The sequence below is a fragment of the Stegodyphus dumicola genome, chromosome X2 (assembly GCF_044657685.1).
Source record: "Stegodyphus dumicola isolate Sdum_Otavi_A_Nest chromosome X2, ASM4465768v1".
Lineage (NCBI taxonomy): Eukaryota > Metazoa > Arthropoda > Arachnida > Araneae > Eresidae > Stegodyphus > Stegodyphus dumicola.
The window spans coordinates 66,448,946-66,465,556 of record NC_140781.1 but is presented as its reverse complement, the minus strand read 5'-3'; the positions used below and the strand labels follow the sequence as shown (position 1 = coordinate 66,465,556).

Genomic DNA, 16,611 nt, shown 5'->3' with positions numbered 1-16,611 from the left:
AACGGATAGAGCATCTCTAACACCACGCCTTACTTTTGAGCTCCTGTCAAAATTCGGATCATTTTAAATGAATTGATCCACTATTTCAGTTATGGTAGACAAACTCCTTTTTACAAACGCCATCGAAAGTTCTTTTTGCTCTTCTTCTGAATCACTGCTGTCACCATTTTTGTTTTCTTCTTGTTCAGTTAATTCCTTGAGCTCATCATTAGAAAGACTAGCCGCTGCTTCTTGAATTATTTCTTCGACATCTTCCACATTTACCCCTTCAAAATATGTCTGTACAATACCGCACCAAACAAGAAATACAAGTTCACTCTTTCGGATATGTATTTGAAACCTATCGCTGCATAATATTTCGGGGAATCCCCGTATGCTGCAAGCGATTTCGTGAAATCTCCGGGTTGAAATAAAAGAACGCTAAACCGAAACAGCGCTAAACGAAACAGCGTTAAGCGGGGTCTTACTGTACTTTGAATAAACAGTTTTGTCTAGTAATTTGATCTTTTTTGAGTCCTGAACGAATACGACTGCTGAACTCTGTTAGTTCGATCCACATTTAAATCGAGCCTCCTGCTTGAATAGGAACTAGCTTCCTGTAGAAAGTGTTCCACGAAGGTACTTTTTGCAACTTTAATTTTCCAGTTGCACTTCGTTTGTTTACGTAGCTATACTGAAAACACATTTTGAACTTAAACAACAACTGAACATTCGCAACAGTTTTCTAGAGATGAAGTTAGACTATACTGAAAACACATTTTGAACTTAAACAACAACTGAACATTCGCAACAGTTTTCTAGAGATGAAGTTAAGACTACTTCTTTTAGTAAAAATATTTCTTTTTTATAATTATCCTTTCCTAAAATCTTTCATACTATTCATTTATTTTATAAACTATTTTGAATAAATGGTTGTCCTATTTGAAAAAAATAAAATGTTACTGAAATATTTTTTATCAACAATATCAGTTCCTCACCGCAAAGGTTAAGGTATTAAATTTAAATGGCATCTATCTGAGAAACGAATACCTTTCACGGAAATATTATATGGATAAACAAAAATGTGTTGTTTGGTTACTCGCTACCGCAATAGGCTGCAGAATTTGCTTTCGTAGAATCAAGCAATCAAACTTTTCCTTCCCTGAGTATCGAACCCAGGAAAGAGTCGCCACCGTCCCTCGACCTTAAGATAGATAGTGAACCATCAATTTGGCATTTAATTCATAAAACGTCTGTGTTGCCATATGCGAAATAATATTGTCATCCTGGGGATTGGGTATTTAAACGAAATTACTCATAGCATGTGATTGTATTCGGCTCAGCTTCTGGAGAATTTTGCGCATGTTATTGGGAAAACGATAAATTTGGTAGTTAATTGGTTATGACAAATCGTGAGGGGGTAGTTCCTTTAGGTTCTGTTTAGCCGATTATGACAAAACATTCAAGGGATAGCTGCTTAAGGAAAGGAACACCTTCGTGGAGAATTTTCTAAGAGAAAATGGCTCTTATTCACGTTACACACGGGGAAAACCACGAGATTCAACCACGTAGCCAGACCGTTTGCCTGGGAACTAACTCAGACGAACTCCCAGCATTTAGCGGTCTCAGCCATTCAGCCAAAAGCAATTCAGCCAGCCATTTCGCCGCAAATTATACCTAAAACGGATTATCAGCTTCCAGAGGTGTTTTCCATTCTGCCACTGGTAAGTCCAGTCGCAGAAGAACGGTTGATCAACTGATAATACATTATGCATTTGTTAATTTAAACTACAGGCTAAGATATGATCAGGTTTGTAGCTACTATAATTCTACGCATTCATAGACTTAAGTACCTAATTTTACTTAAAAATATAACAATCTCGAAAACAATCATGTACAAAATTTCATTTAATGCAATTTTGATTGCAAAAGAAATATATTTATTAGGTGCCCTTTGTTAGCAGCAAAAGAAAAACATGGTCCTTCCCACCGTGGTAGATTCTGGTTTATGAACTAAATACCGAAATTTCTTCTAATGTAGTAATACGATACTGAAAATGCCGGATATCTAAAATGATTTTAAAAATAATTATTTTCATTTTGTTAGCTTTGCTTGCGACTCAAGAACTTAAAGACTGAAAAGCAATTTTTTTTTAAATTATTTAACATACAAAACCTTGATATCTGTGCTCAAGCCTTTATTTTCTCATACGAGATACCTTATTTATGAAAGCTAAACTGCTTGCATAAGCAAAGTGAAAAAAAAAACCCTGTTACAGTAGACAGGAAATTTTACCACTCTTTTCGCAATACAGCACGATTTCCTTTCTCTTCGAAGAAAAGCAATGCTGTTATTCAGGAAAACATCAGTGTAGACAGAGGTCCTACTGGTAACTTTCAAATAAGGAGAATCATTGTCGCATTATTTGGTGGTCATGTAACTTTTTAACATGACCTCCTAGCCGGTCTAGTGGTTAGTGATCCTGACTGCAGTAGCGATGGCCCCGGGTTCGAATCCCGGAGAAAGGCACGGTTTTAAACTAACTGTCCGGCTCTTCATAGGAGACAGCGGTGGATACCTATTAGGTGCTTCCATAACGAAATGGCTACCACTTCTGGCCCTTGTAGTGGCTAAAGGCTATTAAGTAAAGCGCCCTGCCGTTTAAAAAAAAATTTAAAACGTTAGCTCACTCACAACTCTCTCCTCAGCCGAACGATGCTGTTATCGGAAGGTTTATCTGTTGCAAAGGAGCGTGACAGCAGTTTCCGTGCATAAAGCGCATGTGCATGTCAACGTTGAAGGTTTCTAACGTCAAGGACAGGAGAAAAGAGTCGAACATATCGTTAACGAAATTTCTCCGAAAGTTAGTGTCAAACGTTTTCGCTGCGTTTTATTTTACAGTCATGTAATTAAAACAAAATGAAAATGTTCATTTAAAATGGTTTAATGCAGCTTTCAAGCATCGAAAAGAACCCCCCCCAATCATTGGAACTGTTCTCTAAACTGTCATTAAATTTACTGGCGAAAGACTATTAGAAATTGATGTGATCCTGTATAGTTCTATGAACGATTTCGTTTTTAGTGATTAGCAAAAATCAAATTAAATTTTCTATGGCTGACTGATCTACGAGGTATTTATTAGCCAAGTCTATTCTTAAATTCTCTTTTTTTCCTAGAAAAGAGAGACTCATTTTAATACGAATTTTTTTTTCGTATAGTAATTAAACCTCTAACACTATTTTTTGTATAGAGTTCTTATAATTTCATAAAAGAAATTCATTTTGAAAATATTAAAAATTTACTCTCTTGATATATGAAAATGCATTTTATAAATTTTTGATATATGAAAATACATTTATGAACATTCATTGCAAGGATTAATCTTAATATGCATAGCTTTGTATTGAAGCAGCTGAGGTGACCATTACTTACACGATGAGAATTTGGTTTTAACATTTAGCTTCTGCTAATTTTTTTCGCATGATGTAACTAACATAGTTCATTCTATAAAATGGCGTATGTATCCCGAAAGAATAATGGAAAAACACAAGTTTATTTTACGTGGTATTCCTTTGATATCAAGTGGGAAAGCCGAGCGATACAGTTTCTGTACGCTGGGAGATCGAGTCCGGTTCAAATCCTGCCGAATGGGCAGGCTGCATGATAGTTTTCATGGTTTTCCTCAATTGTGTCATGGATACGAGCCAGTTTCCCTTAGAAAATCCTTTATAAAGGCATTCCTTCTCATACGCAGATAGCCCTTCCTTAATAACTTAGCGTAATTTAAGCTTTGATATCAAATGAAATTGTTTGAGGAAATATATGTTGTCATAAGCGTGTCAATTCTCCCTCTGTTAGCATGAGAAGGATCCAACTTTTCTACCAAAGATATGCTTTTGAGTCTTTTTCTAGATCAATTAAAATTTTCATTTTCTTTCAGAACTATGTGGGGTCAAATGCGACAGATTCAACTGAATACTTCCGAAATCTTAAGCACGTCGTTTACGTAGGTTAATAGAACTCACTCGCACTGACATATATCCTGTCGTATTTATTACCAGATGCATGGCTTTTAACCAAGACCAGGAAAATATGCGGAAATATTATTCTACATTTTTGCTTAACGAAGTGCATAAAAAATAATTATTTAATTAACTGTGACAAATCTGCTAAAGAGATTAACTTTCATTTCCGATTTAATGACCTTTTTTTTTATCTCTTTGCGGCTTTAATCCTCAGGATGAGGATCGATACATTCTTTGTATCGATACAAATTACATACATTCTCTCTCATATACATACATTCATAATACATACATTCTCTCTATCGATACATTCTTTGTATCGATAGAGATTTGTTACTTATTTCACCTTTTTTATACATAATATTCCTCTACATTTGTCAGTAGTATTATGCACAAATCATCAAGCACATATTTTAAACCACTAAATTATTAAAAACAGAAATTTACGAAACAAATTAGGAAACGTGGTAGGAAAAAAGCGGCCATGTTATTCATATAGAGTTTATCCATGGGTAAGTCTTACACATGTGAATTGCGTCGGAATCGTGTAACTGTGAACAAGATAAACTTCCTTTATCAGTATTATTACGAGTTTAAACAGTTTCTGAAATTTATACCGGAGTTCAGTTTTCACATGGTTAATAAACGTCAAAATTTTCTTGCGTAGTGAAAATTTAGATCATCTGATAACATTTTCAATTTTGAAGGGAAAGAAGAAACATTATTTTTCCTGTTAAACCAGAGAGAATAATAAGTTCAACCATTTTTGATGCCGACAATCTATCTTAATTTTTTAAGCTCTGTTATCTTCTTTGCGGATAGTCTAAAAGCTCCGTTGTTTTATAAGAGTGATTACTAGTTTGTAATCGCTATATTTCAAGAAACTATAAATTTTGTTTAATCATGAATGTAAATATCTCATTTTCACTTTCAAAGATGAATAATGACTTGTGTTCTGGAAATCGTCTTTCGCCACAAACACAGTTATCTGAAGAACAGATACTTTTCTCGTAATATTAACTGGGGAATGGTCCATTTCCAGTTATGAATTGATTTTAACGGGGGTTATTGAGACATCTTTTCGCGTTTTTTACTTTGATAAGTTCATGTGGTTTCCTGTCTTGGGGAACAGAGTTCCATTTGTTCTGACAGGTATGATTTATTTTCTTGTGCGCTTCTTTTTTTATATATGACAGGCCATTTTAAGTTCATATATTCGGAATCAGGAGTAGTAGCCTGTAGCTTTAGCTAGGAAATCGGCGCCCTCGTTTCCTTCATTCCTGGTACTGCGTCTGAGCGCGCAATACGATACTTGCACTCTATGCTTTTCAGTCTGCAACTTACTACCTCGTGAGATTGCACATTTTTAAAAGCTGTCATAGAATTCATGGCTGGAGTGGTTATGAACTGTGTAAAGTTTATGAAAATAAAATTTTAAAAAGCTGAGTAAAGTTACAGTCTATTATGTGCGAGTTGTGTACATCGTGTTGGTCCGTCAAGAGATTGAGATCTACGGATTAATTACGAGTCGCCTACAAGTAACGAGTACGTCAGTAGTTTCGATTTCAAAATAAAGTGACATCTTATTATTCAGATATTTTGTTCAAATTAATCTGAAAACAATCTATATCATTTTAGCGCTGTGTAAGAGTTAAGAGTACTTTGAAAAAAAAATTTGTAGTTTATCATTGCCTTCTGGTATTCTACTAAGAGCATAATTATGTTGATTAAAGGTGCACTTAAGGAAGATTTAAAATTACTTTCTTAAGAACTAAATATAGAATTAAATGCAAAGTTAATTGTCGCTGATTTAAAAGTAGTGAAACTTTTAAATCAGATTCCTATTCGGCCACAGATTTGGGTTATTCTATAGTACAGCACAGTAAATCTGAAGAAGCCGAGTTATTACAGTTAGAGCAATTTAAATTGGAGAGATGCATCACATAAACTGATATATTGCTAGATTACGAGATGAAATCCAAAGTGAAAATAATAGTACAAACGTAACAAAAAGAGAAAACGGCGATTCTTTAAATTCTTTAATTGTAAGAAATTTAATGTTGAAGGTTTCAAGTAAATCTGAAAACAAGAATTATTTTTTCTGTTTTTTAGAAAGCGCTTTCACGGCAAAAAATGTGCCTGAGAAATTTAAAGTGGAAATATTTTTAAACTTGTTAGGGGAACATGCTTCAGACATTATTATTGATATTAAAGATGAAGATATAAGTGACAAAGAAAAAGATATTGTTCTAAAAATAATTTCGAACCCTCCAGAAATGCTTTAGCGAATTTTAAAAGAGCTCAACACCTAAATGAGTCTTATGTGCACTTCGTGTTGCGCTTAACGACAAATTTTGAATATTACATAAAATTGAGGAAGGTGTCTGATTTTGAAGCACTAAAGCAATTAATAATATTAGAAAAATTGTTTAAAACACTAAATATAGAGACATATATTTCTAATTCTAATTTCTAAGAGACATATAATCTAAATATAGAGACCCATATTTCTGTAAGGCAAGCTGAAAATTCGTTTCCTCCTCCCAACAAATGGCAACTGAAGCAGATTTATTTTTAACAGATTACTCGACTGAAGTACAGATTCATGGTATAGAAAATCTCTTTGAAAAATAGAATATAAAAATTGAAACCTTGGTAGTTTTAAAGACTGACAACGTTCCTCTGTAATTGGCCTCTTGGTAGAATTGTGGAGTATTTCTTTATTTCTTGGCAAATACTATAAGGTCAGAGTAGTTTCAGAGAAAACAAAAAAAGGTACTTTTAAGAGATCTATTAATAAAGTTTGCGTCTTACACATGTCAAATTAAAACAAAAAAAGTATGTTCGTAAATAATTGTGTCCGTTTATTATAGTTAACCTCATAGTTGTAGTTCCTCACTATACTGATGTTTGCAAATATTAACCTGTATTTTATATTGTGACCTTACGTAAAATTTTTCATTGTAAAGTTTACAATTTTGAATTATAATATTATGTCAAAGCGGGCGGTATGTTGCGTTTGCGCACGCATCATGATACTTTCACGCTCTTCTTTTCAATGCGCGATTGACTGCCTTGTGAAACTACATTTTATAAAAATTTTGATAGAATTCACACTTGTGAGTGGTTATGAAATGCATAAATTTATGAAAATAAAATTTTAAAAAGTTGAGTGAAGTTAGAGTCCATTATGCGTGAGTTTGTACACCTTGTGTGTGCTTTCACTCAACCAAGCGAAGTTTTAATTTGGCTGTTTTCTTGGAGGAGACAAGAGATTTATTGTGGTAGTGGAGAAGGAGGTTTGAAATTCGGCAATGCAATGCAGGGAAGAAAGAATCTGATTGAACTGTAAGCCGAGTTAATTTATTTATTAACCGCAATTTCTATTGCCTTTTTAATTGCTAATTTTCTGGGCACAGACGTCCTTTACAGATTGCTTTCAAATTTTCGGCTTTATGGAAAATGGAGACTGGTCCTTTCCAGGGAGTTTTCAAATTTTTGGCTTTGGAAAATACAGACTGATCCTACATTTTCTTTAGTTTTAGATCCATCTGTAAATTTTATTGGGTATGTACTAATATTTATAGTGTCAATAATCTTTAAAGTAAATTTTTATATTAAGGAATTTGCTGGGTGCTGAGAATATGGTGAAGTTGAGAAATCAAAGTTATTCGGATCTTAAGTTAGTTCGTGTAGAAAAGCTTGATTCTAAAGCTGTAATATTTTGGTTTTAAACACTTCTAGTTCTGATAGAAGATATAAAGGAGGTATTCCGGAGAGTACGCAAAATGAAGCTTTAGATTGGTGCGCAAAGATTTTGTAATGTTTAGGAGAAATGGTCTTTGAATGCAAAGGAGCTGTTGTGTTTTTTTTTTTTTCTCTCTCTCATAGAGAGAACTCAGATATTAGCTCCGTAATTAACATTATTCTCTATCAAGATCTTGAACAAGTTTCTGGATATGAAAATTTCAGCCCCAATCATAGACTCTCATTCTTCTTCCTGAGATGGCTATTTTAGAAAATTTTATTCTAATATATTAAATGTGCTCTATCCAGTTGAGATTGAGATCTATTGTATTTCTAAGAAATTTCAGTTTGTTTACAATCTGTACTCTTTTTCCGTTAATTTCGGAAGCTGCTTTTTGTCCTCTGAGATTGTTAGATTTTATGCGTTACAAAGTTGGTTTAACCACTTGAGCTACGACTAAATTTCACGGTTGCGGTGCCATGCGCTACAATATAACAAGCGGTAAAGTGTCTCATTTACCGCGCTCCGCGTCTGCGAGTGCAATCCAGAACTGTAACTAGAGAAATAAACAATCTCGTTGTTAGGCGACGTGTGCACCACGTTATTTTCATTTTTGCGATAAATGCCTATCGACGTGGTGTTCACGTCGCTCGCGGTTTGAGACAAAAGCACCTCGACGTGCGTGGCACGTCTTTTTAGCGCAAGTGGTTAAGTTTGAGACAGAAAAGTTGGTATTGTCTTTGAGGTGTTTTCTTGTTCTGCCAGAGATGATGAATGCGGCGTAGTCCGCCAATGCCAGGGCTATTGTATGATTCGGCCATTGATATGATATGATACAATTAAAGGTAAGAGTTCAGAGCTCCGTACAGAACTCTCTTCAGACAGTCTGGCCATCTGAGTTTCGGTCTGCCTTTCTTTCGAGTGCCTGTTGACTTTTATGTGAGTATTTGTTTAGCAGTTCTATTTTCGGCGTTCTGATTAGGTGACTAGCCCATCTTAATCTGTGGATGCTGATGAAATTTATAATTTCTGAATACCCGCACGTCCTGGAAGATTTCCGCATTAGTTCTTCTCCGGATGCCATCTAGGTACGTACGGAAAATCCCATCGACCACAAGAGACGGCGCCCATTGCGCAAAAAGAAAAAAAAAAAAAAAAAAAAAAAAAACATTAAATACAAGAAAAAAGTTCTATTCTGATTTTTCTATCAAATTTATTATGTTATCATTTATTTATATTTAATTTTTCATTAAAATTTATATTATTTTTTATTAAGGAAATATACTGTAAAAGCAATTACTTTCGCTAGGTTTTAATTTAATCCCCGGTACGATTCCATAACTTTGGAAATATTCAACAGCAAGCTCTTCTGTAGTAGGCAGGGCCCAAATTTGAATAATTTTTTTTTTTTTTTTTCGAAAATGCGCGATACAGAAAAGGAGTCTTTACTAAATAATAATAACTAACACGTGTAATCAAGGTTACACAAAACCAGCGTGTTTGTGTGTGTGTGATTATGGCAAAGCCTCGAGGGCTATCTGCCTAAGAGGAGGGATGCCTTCGTGGAGGACTTTCTAAGGGAAACTGGCTCGTATACACGTTACACATGGAGAAAACCACGAAAACGCCCATGCAGCCAGCCCGTTCGCGGGATTCGAACACTAGCGTGTTTGAAGAAGACTTTTCTATTTTTGGCGAAAAATAGCGTAGTTTGGCCTCTTTTCTTTAATAGGCAAAAATGGTCGACTGGATTTTCCGTACGTACCGCCATCTCTATTTGAATACCTCCAATAGAGCTTCACAAAATCTGACTGCAATTATTTCTTTATCCCTTATACTTAATGTCCAAGTTCCAGCTTCATATAACAAAACCGATCTAATTAAACATTTGTAAATTGTCAATTTCTTTTTCTTTTGATAAAGTTTGATTTTTGATACTTCTTTAAACAAAAGAAGCATCAGTTAACGAATTTTAGGAGAGATATTTCCGTGTTAATTTCAGAGCCAAGATGTGTGAAACCCTCAACAACTTTTAATTTATATTTACAAACTATGGAAAAGGATTACCAGAATAAAATAATAGGCTTTTATTTTTAAATTCTTGTGTAGCCCACCACTGGCCGATAGGATAAGAACCCTTAACACTGGTTGTTTATTTTAAGTTTGCAACCCGACAAATGAAATGAGTAAGGCGTTTTCTGCTTCATTTTTTTTTTGGTTTGATTCAAAGTTAATATACTCCAAGGTTTGCTTTTATGCGACGTCACCGACTCCTAGTCTCTCAGCAACTATTCTGTGTCTTAGTTTCTACTCTGTGTCTTAGTTTCACCCACATGTTTAGTCAGCGTTTGCAAGAGCTTAACATTATTTGTCTACTGGCCGTGGGTTGATTAACTGTTTACGGCAAAGCAGACGAGGGCTATCTGCTTTAGGTTACGTTACCTAATATGGCAAAGCTACGGTTATCTTTCTAAGATGAGGGATACCTTCGTGGAGGTCTTTCTCATCGTATTCACATTACAGATGGGGAAAACTAGGAAAATCAACCATGCAGCCAGCCTATTTGCTTGGATCGAACCCAAAACAGGTCGAACTACCAATATTCAGTGGTCTTAACCACTCGGCATCTGATGGGTTAACAGTCAGTGTCAAGTTACGGGGCATATATGTCCCACTGAAAGTTTAAAAAATTACTGCTGGCTTAGAATCACCCGAATGTTGTGGATCATTTTCCAATAGTTGGAAAATCAAGACGCTCTTGTGCTCGTTGTACACAAATGAACATAGAGAAAAGAACAATTATGAGATGACCAATGTGTAATATTGGATTATGCAAAGAGTGGTTTACCCTGAACAATACGATGTAAAATTTATTTCATATAATAAAGTTTTCCTGAATAATAGGTGTGCTTATAGTAAGTCGAAAGCTACGTGTGCCATTGTATCCCACTATTAATTATGGCCGGGACATATGCGTTCCAGCCTTTGGTTTGAAGACCGTTTGTCAAAAAAAGTCCCAAATGCTAAATTCACCTTATTTATGACATATTTTGTTCATTTGGATAAAAAGCAGAGTAAAAAAAATTTTTTTAATTCATATTCAAAGGGTTAAGAAGGATGCCTTAGTGTAAGACTTTCTAAAGGAAACTGATTGATATTCATATTGTAAATAAGGAAAAACCTCACGCAGTGATTTTCGACATGAATGAGCGAATATGGGTTAGTTTCCTTTCACAAGTCATTTACGAAGACATTTAACACAGGTATTGCCTTCAGGTATTGCCATAGTAATTAAATAACATTAATTTTTAAATTCTTAGAAAACAACTGCAAAAACTCTCCTGAGATTAGATTTTAATGAACATTTGAGCTGTATGCAGGGATACCAGTAAAATAGATTATTTTATTATCAGCAATGAGATTGTTTATAGTATCGAACGTAACGAAACAATGAACTTGTTTTCAGTAGTTTCGTTTTAAATACCATATCTGTTTTAAATCAACAGCGCTTTCTTATAAAATTCAATTGGGGCTTTCGGGAAAGTAGGTTTAAGTATTTTCTTGCATTGCAATAGCTGTATGATTCGGAATTTAATTTTTCGAAAAGTATATAGAGGCATTTGATGCATCAGCAAAGCAAGAGAGACTACGCGGGAGGCTTCAAAATATTAAAGTAACAATGTAGTAACGGCTAAGCCAATGCATATTTTATTAGAAAAATATTTTCTAAGATGTTTTTTGACTTTTTCCTACTTGGCTAATTTCACGGTGCTCATTTAATTGAAAATGCTATACACAAGAGTGAACAGTCATGTAATTCATGCATAAAGGATTATATTAAGAATTAACTCTTGACAGGAATAGAATCGATCTAAAATTAGAAAACGGAAGTGGGAATTGAAAAGAAACAGTAAGAAGATAATTTCTTCAGAGTTTGAAAATGCTAGTTTTGTATGCGATATTTGGTTGCTGAGAAAGATGACACCTTTACTGCTGCTTAAAAATTTAAAAAAATGGCTAATGAAATATGACCAAAAGTAAAAAGACATTAATGGAATATAAAACAATTTACGGAGCAAATTTGATAAAATTTATGACGGGAGCGAAAGAGGATGAGAAAGCGGAAAAAGTAAAATGAGATTGTACATACCACTCTCAAGGAGCAGAATAGTTATATAACATAATAAAGTAAACAAACTGTTACAAAAGTTGTGTAAAATATTTCATGTAGTGCCTTCTATCAGTCTCAAATGTGCTTCTGGTTAGGAAATTGTTTTCTATTAACAGATTTTATTCTGATAAAGCAAAATTTAGTTGTCTGTTTGAATATAAGACACTGACACATTCTCATTTACGTAAAATCAGTCTGATATACTAAGTGGATAGGTATTTATTTTTATAGGAAACAAATACAAGATACACGTTAATTTCCTAAAATTATGATAAACTAAATGAATTTGTTTATGAAGCATTTATAAGTTATTAATCTGGAGACGGAAATGTAACTATTAGAAAACATGCGATTTTTCCAAATGCACCATTGCAACTAATTACAACATGAGCAAAATTAAAATTAATTAATTAAATCAAATCACAGGAGCTGTCGGTTTTTAAGCCACCAGCTATGCCAATGGTGTGTTAATTACACATCAAAATAAATATCTTTTTATTATAATAATAGACTTCAAATGGTTTATCCTATCATTTCGGTTCACAAAAAGTACTTTACTAATATTACACTTTTGCCATAATATTTAATACAATTAAAATTTAATATTCTTCACATTAACAAAATTTATATTTTTACCTCATTTAATTCCGTATATATTTAAAATATTTGTATGAAAAACTTCTACATCAATTTTTGATTAATACTTTCACAAAATATTTTTATTGTTAGCACAAAAAACATTATTGGGTACTTTTCCGTTTTGCCGGCGCAAATCTCGCCAAGCAGACTTTATTGGCGAAAACATACAGTATACACATGAAAAATATTTAAAAAAATGTTAGTTCTAAGAATTCTTTTAAAAAAAGAAGGCATAAACATTTTAATATCGCTTAAAATTTTATAAAAAGCCAATAAATAAAGACAATAAATTTGTAAAAAGACATTAATTTAAGAATTTACTATGCTTTCATGGTTCAACATCCTGATTCGCCGGTTCATATCACGTGACCCCAAGCGATCTCATCTCACATAAATTACTCTACAAAATTCTAATGCTCTCAGTAATTATCTACATTAATTTCAAGTTAAATCTTAATTTGGAACACAAATTTAAATGCAAGAAATATTTCAATTCGTACGAATAGCTTACTCAGAAATTATGTAAAACCGTAGTGCTTTACTTCGCTAATGTATTCTCATTAGAATGGATGAATTTAACCCTTGACTTTACCTTTTCTATATTTTCGGCTTCAGGTAAGCTCTGTGATTGCATCTTAATTGACTTAATTACCGAAAATGGCCTTAGACGTAAAACTGAACTATCTGTAAAAAATTCTATGCAATTATATGCCAGTATTGAAAGAAACAATCAATCTGATAAGAAAAAGCTGCGACTTGTTTTGAAAATGAGGCGTAAAAGGTTACCAGCGAGAATATTCAGTTTGGCATCGCTTGTACCATTATTGGCGACTTTATCGCTTGCGCCGGCAAAACGGAAAAGTACCCATTATTGCTAAAAATCTTTAAATTTTTTTGAAGAACTTAGATACACAAGGAACAAGGATTTTGTTATGCCCTTTTAACTTTTTGTTCAGATTATATTTATTTTCACAAATTTTTCATTATCATCAAAAGTTTTCAGACACAGCACAGTTTACAGATCTGGAAGTTTTGATAATTATGCCAAGATTTCTTATAAACTTACGTAGTTCATTACCATGAAAAGTATGCTAAAGCTCTCTGATGGCTAAGAATAATTTTTCTACAGGATTTCCGAGGACGACTTACGCCGCAAGTGGAAGATCACAAACAGCGCACTCTCCATTCGAGTATAATTCAACTACTGGGACTTACTGATTTATCTTTTGCTAAATAAACTAGTTAATGATGCCCCAAAATTCTGGCTTGACATTAAGGGTATTTTTAAAGCTAGATGTCCTGTAAATGTTACACTATTGTCCAGCCGATACTATGGCATTTCATTAAAATAAAAGTTTATAAAAATATTAAACATTTTGTAACACAATGCCCTTTAGTATGCTACCTGTAAACCCTTAAGAAGCCCTGCATTTTAATAGCGAAGACCAAATTATGACAACAAAGGGAAAAAATTAGAAGATTCAGGAATCAGTTTAGGATTTTGTAAGAAGAGGAAATACATTACATAATTGTTCTTAAATGCTACAGCAACCTACTCGTGATATTTAATGATTCGCAAACTGAAGATAAGAAATATCACTTACCTTTTTATTTTTCAGATGAAGTAAAAATTAAATTTGGATTTACTGCGCTATTTTCAATGCACTTTACAATGAAGATATACATGGTCAACCATCACATCATTGTTTAACATGATCAAATAAGCACGGAGTACCAAACTTTTGAACAAGACAAGTAGCTTCACAAATAAGAACTGTTCATTAGAAATAATAAATAATACGAATAAATAGTTTGAACACTGTCTAAGAAAGTTTATGCTAAAGGCTTTCTGCCCAGCAGAAAAAGCAGCATTTTCTACTACGCATTAAAAAACTGTCCAAATTGCTGCATCATATTACTCCTATCGTACTACCGAACATCTTGATAAAATGGACAAACCTGAATCATATGAGAAAAATACGGAATGCACTCCTGCAAAAAATTGTTCTTCATACCGGCGAATGCATAACATGAAAAGGTCATCGCGTTTTTGTTTTCCTTCGCGACAGACGCTTTAAAGTAGACCGATATTCATGTAAAACTGGAACAGTGCGGCTGAAAAATTCTTGTATTAACGGAAATAATGTACCCGGTCTTTTTAACCTGAGCTTATAAAAGTCCCATGCATATCCCATAAGAGCTATAGTAATTTCTCTCATAGTGGATACGTAAGTATTCATATTCATTACTTGATGTTTATTTTTAATCGCAGCAACACGAACTCGGGAAAATGGATTGTCACTAGCTGTAGCCAAGCGATATTTCTCTTTGAATTCTTTTTCCTGAAGTACAGATACGACTCTTTCTGGAAAGTTAGTAAGAATTGCATCGACTCCTGATCGTAAAGATCGTCGAATATGTGATGTAATATCTACTGTCCAATCGTACACTTTATCAATAAAGCCTGTTCCTGAGTCTCTTATCCGAATGGCATGGCGGAGCCTACTGTCTTCTCTGAAAGGTCGTAAACAATTGGTGATACCATCACCTTGCCAGCGATTATTTTTAACACCTAATTTTGACCACATTCTGCGAATAGAATTCAAATCGTCATTTAGACCAACATCGAAGCCTAATTTTTGCATTGCTGTTCCTCTGTTGGATGTAGTAAATGTGTCTTGAATACCTCTAATAGTTTCACTGTCTGACGTATGGCCGATAGAAAGTAAAACACTAATTTGCGGGTCACTCAAATTATTACTCCAAAGATGTGTGATCAAATATTTAGCAATTTCTTCACCAGCTTTATATTTTTGTGATCGAGATACGTCACTTAACTTTAAGTCTAGAAACAAAAGCGTCAGACTGTCATGGTAATTCACATGCTTTGGATTCGAAAGATCTCGTATGTGATTTAGATAGCTTGCAAAATTTTCTTTCTCATCACATACTCTGTAACAATCACAAGGATATCCATGATAAACATTCTTTATCGTTCCATTACTACTGAATGTTACATCAGCTTCAATAGCGTTCGCTCCTCTTGCTAAATATTCATCCATTTCGTAAATAGAATTTACCATATGCGCTATAATATAAAGTGGTCGTCTACCTTCGCCAAATACTAAGGATCCTTTTTTAAAATAAATACAGAGCACAAAAACATACATCTGCAAAATGACATAACTTTGGTAGCGTTTTAACATTTTCATCATGAATACTGATGACATACTGAATATATTAGAAGACTAAATATTCATAGCAACTGTCTTGCAACTTAAGTAAAATTACACTCCACTAACAGCAAATTCATTGCTCAAAATGCGCTTGTTGACAACTGAAACTATTTCAAGGCCGCAAACTAGTTACAAATCAAAGAAAAAACTAGCATAGCGGAACCATAAGTGAATTAAACGTTAAGAACTGAATCTCGAAAAGATAATGAATTTTCCCGAGGCGGGATCACAAGCAATCTCGGCCAGACGTAAGCGTTGGATTGAAAGTTTGATCCGGATTTGACATGACTAGAAATTTCATTCAGGTTGGCGACGTTATTCAACCTGATTTGGAGTTTCATCGCCCAGAAATTGTGGAACAGTCGTACGATTTACAGTGAACATTTAGGATTTGCACTTCCTTCGTAATGTGTACTTACAAGCAGCGTTGAAACCGTAGGGGGTAATTATTTGAGAAGTACAACAGGAACAGGATGTTTTAAGCACATAACGCAGTAAAAACTACTTAGTTAGTTGCTGAGTGGAGAACCGTGAAATTAGAACTCAGCGTTTGTGAAAGAATTGAATGAACAAGAATTAATCCTCAAAACAAATGTCAAAATTTACTCATGTAGAAAGTTATGACGTAGACCTAAAAGAAGTGTTCAGATAAGAAACGAAATGAAATATGTGAAGTAACAAAAGCTCGCTCGCATCAGCAAGTATTTTAGTGATAAATCATTCGAAAATTTAAAAAGTAAATTATACAAAGCACGTTTGGAACGTCATGGTAATTTAATTTAGAGTGCATCTCTGGAAATATTTTTCATTAA

The 16,611-nt window shown here is 33.9% G+C and overlaps 1 pseudogene; it reads right to left on the bottom strand.

Annotated features, from left to right (window-relative positions):
• Window positions 1–14,171: 14,171 nt before the first annotated feature.
• On the bottom strand, window positions 14,172–16,327 carry LOC118181995 (dermonecrotic toxin StSicTox-betaIB1i pseudogene; annotated as a pseudogene).
• Window positions 16,328–16,611: the final 284 nt, after the last annotated feature.